The 13,757-nt window shown below is 47.0% G+C and overlaps 1 long non-coding RNA gene across 2 annotated transcripts; it reads left to right on the top strand.

Moving 5' to 3' along the window:
- The first annotated feature begins 8,005 nt into the window (after nucleotides 1–8,005).
- On the top strand, nucleotides 8,006–13,330 carry LOC106015914 (uncharacterized). 2 transcript variants are annotated; one of them, XR_011809281.1, is made up of 3 exons: nucleotides 8,006–8,849; nucleotides 9,021–9,164; nucleotides 9,423–13,330. It is a non-coding gene; the product is annotated as an uncharacterized lncRNA (long non-coding RNA). The 2 variants fall into 2 exon arrangements; XR_005265676.2 differs by having other exon boundaries at nucleotides 8,007–8,849; nucleotides 9,011–9,164.
- Nucleotides 13,331–13,757: the final 427 nt, after the last annotated feature.

Genomic DNA, 13,757 nt, shown 5'->3' with positions numbered 1-13,757 from the left:
AGACACTGGACGCTCTTGGTGCTGGCAGCGGGTTGGGAGGTATTTTATTTTCTCACTCCAAGCTCCTTTCGTCGGTGTCGAGTGTCACTTAAGCAGAGGCGCATTTTCTATTTTAGTTTCAAGGCAAAACTGCCTCTTTGGATACTCTTTCTCCAGCACTCGTCCGTTTTCCCTAGAGCTCACATGGTCCTTCCTGGCCATGGAGGTGCCACTGTCTCTGCAAGATGCCCAGCCTGGGCCAGAGGACTCCAGTGCATACAGCAGAGCAGGACCTTGGTGGACAAAGATGCAAGAAAGCAGAAGAGCAGAGATTTATCAGGCAGCCAGCATTTTTTTTTTTAGGTTTTCTATTCCTTGCTTGACTCCGTCCTTCCGGGAGGGGATGGGAACAGAGGTACAGCTTTTTTCCATGTGGTTTGTTAAGCAGCAAGAAGTGCAAAAGAGAGGACACTTGGGCTCTGTAAACGGGTTGTTTGTTGTGGTTAAAGGCATAGATGTAAAGCAAATCTTTGGGGAACCAAAGGGGATGCATTCCCCCCCTTGTGTAGCCTGCTCCCTAAATGTTTCATTGGGTACATCTGGGGCAGAACTGGGTTTCTCAAACACAGATACTGTATGGACAAGAGTGAATCTCCACCAGGACACAGTTTCTCCTCCTCTGTCTGAGGAAGGGCTGTCTTTGGCCCTTTTCTTTATGGTCTTTACTGAGCATATCTCATGATTTAGGAAGAAACCCATCAGAAACCTCTAACTCTATTTCAGGTTGCTAGCAAATTGCCCTCATCTAGTTTCTAGTGATCTGGTTCAGCTTTGATTTGTCCACATCCTCTGAGTTGCCCAGTCCATGGCAGATTAGTTGTGTGTCACTTGCCTCTTTGCGGAAAGGGCAAATCTGCCACCTCTCCCTTCAGACAGAGACACATTTCTCTGCTTTTCATGCACCTATTGCTTTTTCTCTGCCATCCCGATGTGCTGCAGGGCCCTTTCTCTGCATCATCCTCTCTTGGAAGGAAGCTGCTGTGCTCTCTCATCATTAGTCACCTCCCGGTCCTGCCCTCCCCTGGCTCTGAGCACCACAACGTGAGTCATTCCCCAGTTTTCTTGGCAGGCAGACCCCGAGGAGTAACAATTCAGGCCGCATTGCTGCCGCGTGTGTCATATGATTGAAACGGTGTTGAGAGACTCTCAGCAAGTTAGGAAAGGAGAAACAGCCTGTCCCAGTGGATGCCCTGCTTCGTTAGCGCCTTCCCTTCATGGATGATGTTATGGTGGGGCTGCACCTTTTCCAGCACCCCCACCAGTTGGGCATTGGTGGTACTGGGGGATAATAGCGTTAGGCCTGGCTCCAGAAGGTGCCCAGGCAGAGCAGCATGTCTGAAGAGCCATTTCTCCTCTTCCCTGCTGGAAGCAGTGTCCCAGAAGAGGACATTCTCCTCCCTCTGTGAAATACTTCCTAAAGTCATGGCCTTTTCTTTTTCTGAGCTTGATGATGGACTCTGTTCCTGAGGGACTGCATTGGGCTCTCAGCTGTTTGGGCACTTCCATAACCCTGTGTGCACCACATGGAGATGTCAATTTGTCCTCTGGCAGTGCCATGTGGATAATAACATCTCCTTACTCAACAGCCTGATGTTTCCTTCATGGTGTATCTACAGCTTCTTTCTCTTGGAGCTGACACCACCAAAAACCTGGTATGAGGACGGTGGAGAGGCCTACCTCTGGCATGGCCCTTCCCTGGCTGTGTGACAGTGGTACTTAGAAGTGCTTTGGAGCCCCATGTGAGCTGCTAGGTGGATATTTTGATTTACAATGTATTTATGAGGCAAAACCCCTGGGATGGGCCAGTTTGTTGCTAACCTGAGGAAGGAAAGTCAGGCTGGCTGAAGGGTGGCTGCCCATGGTGGCAACCGGTGTCTTCTTCCATGCAGAAGTCCCAGAGGTTCATGATGTGACATCCCTTCCTTCCCTGTTTTTTCCTCTGATTGATCAATCCAACCTCAAGGGATGACATTAAAAGAATTTGGTGGGGAAAGGTGCCCAGGAAGTCTCTTGCAGGGCAAAGACCTGAAAACAAAACCTCTTTGACCTTGCCCAGCACCACACAGGGGGCATCATCTTTTTTTGCCCCATGGGAGCTGGAGAAATCTGTTCGATACATGGTTTTTAACCAAAGACCTCTAACTTAAACGTGCTGGGAGGAGTCCCATTGCTTTGCAAGGGAAGTCCACAGACAATGTGCACCACTGGGTGTTTGATGTCCAGCCAAGGTATCTCTCCACAGGATCGTTGTCTGTGTTTGTAAATTAAACGCGCAGGACACAGAAAGGTCAGAGCTCTGCTCTCCATCTGACCTCCCATGGGCATCATGTCAGTGCTGGCTGTAAATTACTTTTGTCCCACGAGCAGCGTTTACTTTTTGCTGGGTCCTACAGTAATATTATTTTAAGAAATATCTCAGCTTTCTTGCACTTTCTCTTGTTGTTCACACAGATCAGCTCCAGGTTGGCTTTAGGAAGCTGAATTTTTTTTTAAGATAAGGAGGTTTATTTTGGCTTAATCCATGTCCCCACTTATCACTTCATTCGAGCCCAGACTGTTGTTTCTGAAGCGAGAAGCACATTTCAATAACGGCAAGACCATTGTGTCTTCAGTCCCCCTCTTTTTTCTTTTCTCACTTGGGTGTTTTTGTTTCTCCACCAAGGCAAACTAACTGTTTCTCACACAAATCAACAGACAAAACGCACCCAGGGGAGCTGAGAAAAGCCAGGGCCATGTCCTCTAGCCCTTGATCGGCACAAATTCCCTCTGCCCTCAATGGGAATCTGACAACACGAGAGCCGCTGGATCAGGCATCTAGTGATAAAAAAAATCACAGCAAAACTGCCAGTGAAAATTAAGTCGATAAATCTCTGGGTCTGAAGCATCTGGTGATGAAACCTTTCTTTAGGATGATCATGAAATCAGGTCTTGGCACCTCCTGTGTTATTAGACTGTTTTCTATTCTGGAGAAGTGTCCAGACCTCACAGCGCATGGAAGGAGTTTGTGTAACAACATTTGGCAGAAAAGTGTCCAATAGCAAGCAAAAAACATCAACATATTAAAAATAGATCATGCCAAGCAAGTATATAACTGCTGTCCTGATTTTATGGGTGCAGTGAATCTAGCACAGCCACAATGTGTTTGGGACCCATCAGGGTATGTGATATTGTGCTGCGCTAGAAACTGGATAAAAATACTGAGTGGTTAAAAATACACTTGCACAGACTATATATTATCCAGAAGCCAGGGTATTGCTATTGGTGAGCTCCCCAGGGCACAGCAGGGTGCCAAGGAGGTCAGTAGTGGAGGTGACTCTAATTTCAAGCCTTCAAGGCCAGGCCAGGCCCGGTCATCTGGGGACCTGCTCCTTCCCGTGGTCCCGGAGGACAACAGGGAGATTTGTGGGCTGTGGGTGCTGTCGGTGATGCTCGTGTCAAGAGCCTGCTGCTGGCTGGAAGGGAGGAAAGCTACAGCAGGGATGAGTGAACAGCATCCTGGAAGCAGACATGGGGAAAAAAAAAAAAGAGTTTAAAGAAGATTTGAGAGTTACAATAAATTATGAGATAAATGCAAGTTTAGATTGCTGCTCTCGGAACAACCTCGCAGCCCTGAAAGACCCCACATGGAATATTTTAATCAGGCTTGGCCCATTCTAGCTAAAAAATGTAGGCACGGAAACAACCAAAAGAAAAATGGTGCAGCGTTTGGAAGCTGAGAAGGAGGACTGCAGGCAGGAAAAGCACTTCATGCTTTATTATTAACGTGTGATGTAAATGCAGGGCGGGACTTGCTCATTCTCGGAAGATGACGAGATAACAGCAGTGGTCAGATGCTAGCAGAGCTTACGCCTCGCCTTCAGACATCTTATATGCTCCAGTTCTCAGTTCAACACACTGAGTCTCAAAGTTCAGGTCCAAACCCTTTTTTCTGTGGTTGGTGACCCCGATGTAATCTCTCAGTAAGCGTTTCCCACTGTCCATGTAATTCACAGGGACATCAAACACCGTCCAATTTCTCATCTGCCAGAGCCATAAGGGTGCAGACCTGCCGAGGGACTTCAAAACCTGGACGTGTTCCCGTATCTCCTCCTGATGACAGACGTGTGCAAGGAGATACCCAGTGCGTTAGGAGGTCTGTGCAGGTTATGAAGTTGTCAGAATAAGCTGATATTATCCAAGTCTTGTGTAACTCGCTGTCTCTGCTTCTCCCCTGCTCGAGTTAAGCTGAGAACAAGACAGCAGCAGGCTGATACCTGTGTGCAGCATCAGGCTGCTTTCATAGCGATCCTGATTTCCTTGACATTTCAGAGCACAAGCAAAAGACATTTTGAGACTAAACACTTCTGCAGAGCTCATTACAAGCCCAATAATTAAATATTACTGGGACAGCAAATGCTTGCAGCCACCAGGCTGTCAGGTCCCATGCTCTGCAGTGTCTGAAGTGCAGCGGCTATTTTCCCTTCCCTGGAACAGGAGGTGATTTCATCCTTTCCTACCATTTCCTACAGAAACATCATTACACACCAGCGTTTTGGTGGGGAGTGCTCTGCACCTAATTCATCTAGCTCACACTAGCACTGCTGATGACAACCTGGAGCATGGATCTTCCCCGAAGCTGTATTTGTTTAGCCAGTATTTAGTGAAGTCGTTGTCCCTAATTTGTCTGCCTAATTTGTGCACAATTAGCTCCTTTTGAACACCTACTCCTGAGAAGTGCTCCTGGCAGCTGGAGGGATGTTGCTGTCAAAATCAAGGGAGCTACAATGGTGCAGGTGAGGTTTAAAATAAACATACATTGTAAAGCGTGCTGCTGGAAGACAAAAGATTTGTCAACTTTGTTATTATTATTTTTTTTCATCAAGTCTAGGCCTGCACATTCAGACCAGTGATTTCCCCATGATCAGCTCTTTCCAAGATCACACATCCCCTTGCAGTTGTGTATCTTCATTTTTTTAAAAAAAAAAAATTTTTTTTTTTCAGTGTAAGGGTGGGTTGGGAACATCCAGTTCCCCATATTCATGATCCAGATGAGTAATTGGCAGCTGTTCTCAACATGTGTCCTCATGCATTTATAGATATTTATGATCCTCCTCAGCAGAGAGACGAACGCGTTTTGTCTCTGTGGACCCCGCTGAGCCCACTTTCTTCTTCACTTTCCTCACCTGCAGGTGGTTCACAGCTGCACGGCTCTCAGATGGATGTTGGGGCACCTCAATGTTGGGCTGGAGAGGTATCACGTCTCCTGGAGGCATCACATCTCCTGGAGGCTAGAGCAGCAGATTTGGCAGACCAGGGCTCTGTTTGGCAGCTCCTACGTCCCTGTGGTCCCTGCAAACACCGCTTTGTGATTGCAGCTCATCTCTGCAGGTAATGCTGTTCCACCAGGACAGACAAGCTGCTGGGGCATCGCTGGATCTCGTTTCTTGAAGGCATAAAGAAAGGCTTTCCTTCTGTGCTGGAGTGAAGCAGGACTCGGAGAGAGGGAATCCACAGCCTTTAACCAGAAGATGGCACAATGTAACCGTTGTATGAACCTGGCTATTCTTTCCAATCCCATCAGAGAGCTCTCCCTAAATGTAAGAGCTGTGAGTTGCTAAGAGGAATACCAAATGCTCAGAGATTTCCCAAGGGGTGTATGGTGACCCTTGGGTGAACACTGGTGTGTTGCAGATCGTGCTTCTGTCTTCCTGGGGTCTTCTTGTGCTTCTAAAATGCATCCAGGCCCGGGCGTGCGTGCGCCTTTCCTCTCTCCCCCATCTGTTTATGTGTGTGCATGGGTGAGGATATCGCATATATGATTTCCATAGGGTTACACCCACTTCCAGCAGGCCTGGATTTGGCAGGCGTGCTGGACAGCCAGCAGCCCACCTGCCTAATTATCCCTCCGGCCCCCGGCAGATCTCCAACCCTCCAACAGATGCAAGCGAGACCCCAGGAACTAATGTATTAGGGACCCCGAGCTGTCATCGCCGGCTCACGGCCGCGGTCCCCCCGCCTGTGCCGTGCACACCTGGGCTTGCTGGCAGCGCTGGAGCCCCAGGTGCTCCCCATGCTTGCATTCCTCTGCTTTCCTTCCTCTGAGCTTTGGGGACTTTCTGCCCACATTCGAGGGATTCCTCTGGACTCCCAGCACCAGCTGTGGATGCTACATGTTGTAAGAAAAGTGCCCGTGCTTTGTTGGTACCTTAAAGTCAGGAGCAAGAGGTGTCAGGGGATGGCTCAGGCAGGGGAACCTTGCCAAGAGATGCAAAGGCAGCCCCAGGCATCTCTGTGGCTGTGGGATATTCACAGCCTGTGTGCTGTGTCCCATGGTTGGTGTCACCATGCCCTGGGGAATACTGCAAGTCCAACTCTCCCTTTCCATACAGGAAACTGAGACTCATAACCAAATAAATTATTGGGCAGAAAGAAAATGAACGCAGCCAGCAGCCAGATTTCTTTCTCTGCTCCTCCAGCAGCCTTCACTGTGGTCATAGGGCAAGCACGTAGCTTTGCTGTGGCAAACGGTTACCCCTGGAGTGCCCCCGACCAAATTCTTGGGCACATTGTGTTGCTTAAACAGTCGGGACTTGTTAAGCCCTCTGAAAGTCTTGTATGAACAGGCCCGTAGGAGTGCTAAGCATTGTGGTGCTGAGGATGGATTATTTTAAGGCAGGGCCCAATTAATGTTGTGGATGATGGTGGTATGACAGGCAGCAGCTTAACAACAGGTCCTAGAAACACTGGGGGTGAAGAAGTGAGTAAGGCCACACACTCTATCACTTTCTTTAACTCTTAGCTCTGCACTGATATCAGAATTATGCCACTGCCCATCACCTTAAGGGATGTGTCCCGAGGTCTTGTGTCCATCTCCAAAGACAGAACTAATTCCTACAGTTTCTTTAATTGTCACTGGTAGTTTTTATTTCCCTTTTGCACCTTACTCCAAAACAAGCACTTTGCCTATCTAGAAAATACAAGACCAGGAAAGCCGTGTTGGCAAAGAGAGCTAAAAAATAAAAAAAATAAAAAATAATAATTACTTGCTTGTGTTGTCCCTTGCCTCGGTGAAATTTGCTCTTTGGTGTACTTGATAATGATTGCATTAAATTATCCTCCTCTGAACAGAAATTGTTGGGACTAATTTAGGTTTCAGGGCATAAATCCAACCTTAGAAGACTATAATAACGTGGTAGCTCTTTGCCATTGAATTACATGTTAAGTATCTTATAGTGGAACTGTAATTACATGCTCACTCCAAGCATTGACAAGTAAACAGGATTATAACTGTCTCTGGAACCAATGTCTGCACGAATTCTTCAAGAGAAAAGAGAGACTTGAGGACACATATGGGGTTTATTTTCCAGCTGAAAGCATATCATTGTTATTTATTATTCACACACTACTGCTATACATGGCAAAACAGAGGTTGTGCAGCACTTACCAGCTAAGAGGGAGACGTGGATAAGAAAAGAAGAAACAAAAGTAGATTTTGGCATATTCAGCGTATAATCATGCTTCCATTATCTGAGAAAGTGTGGGGAGGGAATAGTTGGATATTGACAGAAAGTGAGGAGGTTATGGGATGCACTGGAACACAACGGAGACATGCCTGCAGTCTGGGGTGATGATCAGCCCTCCCAGAAAGTCTGGGAAACTGTTTGCAGAGCTTCTTACCCATCTTTCCTTATCTTCCCTAGCACTTCTGGGTCTCAGAGGACTTATAAGTGCATGGATCCTGACAAAAGCTTTTGACCTTGCCCTGGAAATCAAATAGCTGTGTGCTGACCAGATCAGCATCAGATGTAAGAAGCAAGGTGGTGTCACGCTGCCTCTGATGGAGCTCAGCTGGATGTCTCTGCATCACCCAGAGGGTTCAGCTGCAGAGGGCTAAACCACACATCTGTTACTCACCCACAATTAAGACTTGGCAGAGTTTATCTCTCCCTTTCTCTTTTACCTACTAATTCTGGGGCAAACTGATTAGCAAAAAACAGTTCCTATAGCCTGTATGAACATGTAGTCTCCTAGATTATCCTCAGAACAAACTGGGATGAAGCTATCAATTCCTTTTCATGTGGGTTTAGAGGGGATCCTCTTAAGCAGAGGCTTGGAAGTAGGATGGAAGGGAGAAGCAGAAAGGAGGAATGAAGCAGCAAATGAAACACAACAAAACAAAATGCCAAAAAGCAAGGAAAAGGACAGTGGTTTTATTCTGCAGATTGACGGGGGTGTGGGGCTACAAGTGCAAAGCTGAGAAGCACCTGTAGAGCTTTCCTAGACTTGATAGCAACTAAAGCAAGGCAATGAGAACGTGTGAGGACAGTGGGGTGGTTCATGGGAGGGGAAGAGGAAGATGAGGTTGTTGGGAGGGGAATGTGCTCATGTAAGCAGTAGAAACCCACAGTAGACATGTCCCATGGTGACTTTCTGAGAGCTTCTGTCTCCAACAGGCTCAAGTGCTCCTGACCTTCGGAAAAGTTTGGACTCTGAGCCAAATTCCTTGTCTGCAGCTCATCCCTGACCAGCGTTTTGCCAGCCTTAGCTCACGTGCTTCACATTTACTCTTCGTGCAAAGTCCCCTTGTTAGGGGGCGGTGGTGTCAGCCACTTGCCCTACACCTACAGGGATGGCATTGTTAAGAGGCACTTTCACACCATGCGTCCCGCGCTCGGAGGTGGCATCCGGGGCTTCACGCAGGCATTCTCACTTCCAGCTCACAGGAGTGGTGGCATGGCCTGCTATAAATCAGGAGCCTGCACGTGATTGACATCTGAACTGGCAGCGAGAGGACAAGGGCTGACATCTGGTTTACACATGCTCTGTGCTGGGTATGTCCTTGGTGGCAAAGTCCTTCAGATATGGTGCTCTGGGGCTGGGAGATGTCTCCTGCAGGAGGGTGTTGCAGGCAGGCTTGTTTTCACACCTTACTGTGCTCTTTATTATTATTGTTGTTATTATTATTATTTTTTTTTTTTTTTCTAATGAGAAGTGCCCAAAAGTACTAGGATTAATTTGGAAGCACCGGGAATCTGAGCTCCAGAGCTGCAGTTGACCAAGAAAGCTCAGCCAAGTGACTGAACTGGTCCTTGCATCTTGCTTCTCCATGAAAAGGAGGTGCTCAGAGATCAGTGAAGCAGGAGACTGTGAGATTTAATTTATGAGTGGTACTAACATGCTTAGAGTGACCAGCCTACTATATATCTATATGACAACCTTATGTATCTACATGACAACAGCTTCTTACACAAGCCTAAGAACTGATGCACCCAAAAATGACCCTAGCTTTATGCATGTAAGGCTGGGGACATCACAACTTTACACAGTGGTGTTTCAGCTTGCATTTCCAAACACCTCAATTTCCTTGTGTTTTTTTTTTTTTGTTTTTTTTTTTTTTTTACTAGCTTTCCCTGAGTAAGGATTTGGGTGCTTTTTGCACACTTTAAATCGTTTCAAGAACATTGAAAACATTTAGTTCTCTGTTGATTGGAAAAACAGAACTGAACTTCTGAAGTATGCGGTTTATTCATAGAAACATCTGAGCCATGCCAGCATTCAAGTTTGTGTTTAACTCTGAAGCAACGTGGCTTCCAGTTTTGTCAGGGCTGTAACACCACGGTGTTCAATTGCTCCGAGACCATGGTTCACTGTTTTGATGCACAAGACCCCATTGATCCCAGTTATCCCCATTAGGAAACCAGGGTGAGACTCAGCTGTGCCCTGGATGGATTCCTACAGAATAATGCCTGAAAACTCTTCTCCATGATGTGCCTTCCTGCACAGTGCAGTGGGGCCTTGGCTTCTGATTAAGTCCACAATATCAATGTAGAGGCTGGCACCAAAGGAACCTCGAGGGGATGGGAGTACCAGAGCACCTTGTTTTAGAACCTGCATTCTCTTTCTCACAGGGTTGTACCCATACTAAGTGTGGTTTTACATTTTTAATTCTGCTTCCAGAAGGAAACAAAAAGACAGAAGAAGCAAATCAGCCTGCCCTGGGTTGGATACAGGGAGGTTTCATTTTCTCTGAGTGCCAACGTCAGATGGATGAAAACAGACAAGGTCAATTTTCACATTCTCAACCCCAGGTGAAGAAGATCAAGAGAAAAGTTCAAAAAGCCCTTATTAGATGGCAAAAGGCTTAGCCTAAGAACGAAAGACTTCCCAGGCTTGTTGGAGGACCACGCTGTTGGAGTTCATTAATGTACCATAGTGCCACTGCGTCTTCAGATGGACCTGTCAGAAATGTTATAATATAACCTCTCCTCCACTTTAAGTTTTGTGTCACTTTTGGGTGACACGAAAGCTTAACTTAGATCCAAAAAACATGTTTTAACCATTTAGCCCCAGCACATTTCTGAAAGCCGTGCAAAAGTAAGTACTAATAATTAAGATGTCTTCATCCATGCCATATGAGTCTTCTTGGGTTCTGTCTTCAGTAAAGCATGAATCTGTTTAGTCAAAGTAATTATACAAGCACATAGATGCTAGCAACCAAGTTTTTCTGATTAAGGAAGAAGGATCTTCTTATTTTCTACCCACAGACACAAGCTCAAATGCCCTCCTGTTCCACATTCCCTTGACAAGCCATTTTTCATGGCCCAAGCTTTGTGTTTCTGCAGGAGGATGCTGCTCTTTTCTGCCCTCCTGGCTTTCAAGCCATGCAGACCTACTTCCTGCACTCAAATCCCTCACAGCCCAACTTGAAGTCCCTCCTGAAGCACTGCTCAGAAGGCACAGCTTGTTGTGTATCTTGGGAATGGCATCAACATGAGCATGACCTGCGTCTTTGCCAGGAAAACATGCTTTGGGACAAAATCTTGCCCAGAAGTAAACACAGAGAGACTCTGGGACTGGTTGCCTTTGAGGGGGTGAAGGCTGGTGAAAGCAGGGTGCTCCCGTGGCTTTGCATGGGGATTCAGAGAGCTGCGCACCCAGTGCACTAACCAGCATGGATCTCCCCACCAGGCATCGTGGTCAGTGACTTGGAAGAGCTGAGCTGCGGCTTTAATTCTCTTTTTGCTTTTGTCTCTCTTCTGAAGCGAAGCCCCAGAGAACTTTTCTTGCAGGTGACTTCTGTGTCTGTAAGCCAAGTCCTGCTCCTTGGTGCTGGATTGCGTGACAGGCTCACACTTACTCCACTTTGTAGGAAAATACCCCGGAGATTATGCACCTTGGATTATTCAGCTTGATCAGCCTCATAATTCTGCCTGACACTGAAATGTATTAATTTTTTCCACAATGCCTGGTCTGGATTTCCTTGTGTAAGACTCAGGATGTGGTATTCCTTGAAGAATTCTTTTGCACTGTATAACTTTACAATATGTATAGTTTCTGCTCTCCATTTATTCGCATCATGTGCTAGGCTGAAGCAGGGATGGTTGTGTCTGTGATCTGTGCATCTCATTGAATCCAGGATCCCAAAATGTTCACATGTTCATATCCTTTCCTTATTAGCAAGTGATTTAGGGAGAAGACATTTGGATTATGGTTAGGAAAATGTTCATATAAAACCTTTTATATTTAGTCTTTGTACACTTGTATTTCTGTTTTCAACTGAAATGATGATTCCCATCCCCTTGCTAGCAGAGGAGAGGTAATGTATCCCCAATGGGCAAGCTGAGCTCTCTTACACATTGCCACAATTCATCTTTTCAGCTCTGACACGAGAATCTCTGCAGAAATGAGGCAGAGAACTTGGTTTTCAGCTTCCAGACTTACCGTCCTGCTTTCCCATGGGAAGGACTCTCACCTTGCAAGCGCAGGGGATTTCCTCTGCAGCTGATGGGAAACAAATGTCCCAGAGTCATTCACAGTGTGCTTTACCTAATGCCATTGTGTGAAAAGGAGGATGCCAGCTCCGAAAAGTGACTCCACATACGCTTTACCCCACCCGGAGGTTTGCTGCTCATATATTCGGTTGAGAGTTGGTATTAATTTTTTTTTCCCCTATTAGCTCTGCAGGCCAACGCAGCAGAAGGATGGAGACGGACTGGGGCCCTGCTTGGGTTACACAGGTACGGACAGAACTGGGATCAGCCCCTGGGCTTGCCAAAAGCTTTTTTTCTCACTGTGGTTCTGGAGAGGAGAGTGCCTCCCTTCTCTGGAGGGGTGCAGAGCACCCGAGAGTGGGACGGGATCGCTGTGAGCTCCACATCACAGCTTTTTGCTAGGGGTAAAAGAGCCCATGGAGCAAGACGGATCAATTGCCTTTACAGCTGGGCTGACTGATGCCATTGGGGAAGCATTCCCAAAGCGGGGATCCGCGTGCTGAGGCTGCCAGAAAGCGTCAGACCTTCCCAGCCCTCTCCTGCCCCGGGACGTGGTGCTGCTGGCCAGGGAGAGCTGCTGGCTGCTCCTGGAGGATCCCCCGTGCTAGCGAAATCCCACTGCTGCCTTCAGACACGCTCTCGACTTCGCTGGAGCAGCATCAAAGGCGAAAGGGAGGTGAAGCCGAGGACTCGACCCGCCAGCCCAGGCTGAACTGCAGGGCTGGCAGTGAGGAGAAAAAAAGGATTTCTGCTGCTAAACAGATTTGGGCTGGACTCGCTGAGGATTTACCGGGAGCTAACCCGGCTGTCCCCGCACTTCTCTTTGGAAGGGGTCTGCACATGCACGGATCATCCAGTTTTGTGGGCTGCCCTTCCTTACAAACCCTGTTCAGATTTTAGTGAGGGCATTATTTTCCCTTTGATTTAGCACCGCCAGGAGTTATTCTATTCTACCCGGGCTTGTCTATTTACTCTTTAAAGCATGTTCCTTTTATTTACTCCTCCGGAGCTGCCTGTTTAATCCAATCTCTTTTCCACTGAATTACACCAGCACAATAACATGGGCAAACAGGTTCAGCCTGGGTCACGGGTGGCAGAGGAAGGGGCTATATTCTTGCCAGATAATAACTCTAGCATTAAGAATAAAAAAGGGAATTTACTGTGAATAGTGAGTTTTATAGCTAAATAGGGAGCTGCTGTTACCAATCCATACTTGCAATGTTTTTGCAGCACCACTTCCCCCCCAAAAAAAACACTCCCTCCCAAAAAAAAACACTCCCCCCCAAAAAAAACAAGTGATTGACCTGAACATGAGGGACAAGACAGGTCCCAAACTCACACCCTCACCTCGCAGCTTGACACCAAAACCCCACGGGTGCCATTCATTTCTCTGTTGGACCCCACCATAGTGCACACTGTGAATAAAAGCCTCTTTCAAATAAAATAAAAAATGGGGAGCATCTTTTATTTGGTGATAATAAAACGGTGGCAGTTTGGTGAGCATCGCTGTCATCTTCCTCATGACCTTGGGGCCACCCTGGTACACACTCACGGCACATTTCTGCTCTTTTGGGATTGCACGCTGCAAGCAGCAGCTTTTTTGTTCTTCATTATTAACCATACATCCTAATTGCTCTCTTAAGAATACAGACACCTGCACTTTGCAGGGACAAGAGCAGGTAAGTTCTCCAGCCCGCGGAGGTTAAATCCTTATTAATTTCCCTGACAAATGATTTACTCTCCAGCCATTTCTCTGGTGAGACCCGTTGTCACCTTTTCACTGCCCTGTGTGCATCTGCTGCTCACCAGGACACCAGCCAGCTCCACTCTGCTCCTGTTATTTTGGAAACCCAGAGCTGCGAGTTTCGTAAAGGCTGGGTTAAGTAAGCAACAGATTTATCTTTGTCTAAAGATAAAAGTGTTTGGCAGCAGATCCTGGCAGCTCCTTACATATTTCCAGGGCTCCTT

The sequence above is a fragment of the Anas platyrhynchos genome, chromosome 4 (genome assembly GCF_047663525.1).
Source record: "Anas platyrhynchos isolate ZD024472 breed Pekin duck chromosome 4, IASCAAS_PekinDuck_T2T, whole genome shotgun sequence".
Classification (NCBI taxonomy): domain Eukaryota; kingdom Metazoa; phylum Chordata; class Aves; order Anseriformes; family Anatidae; genus Anas; species Anas platyrhynchos.
This window is presented reverse-complemented; position numbering and strand designations above follow the sequence as displayed.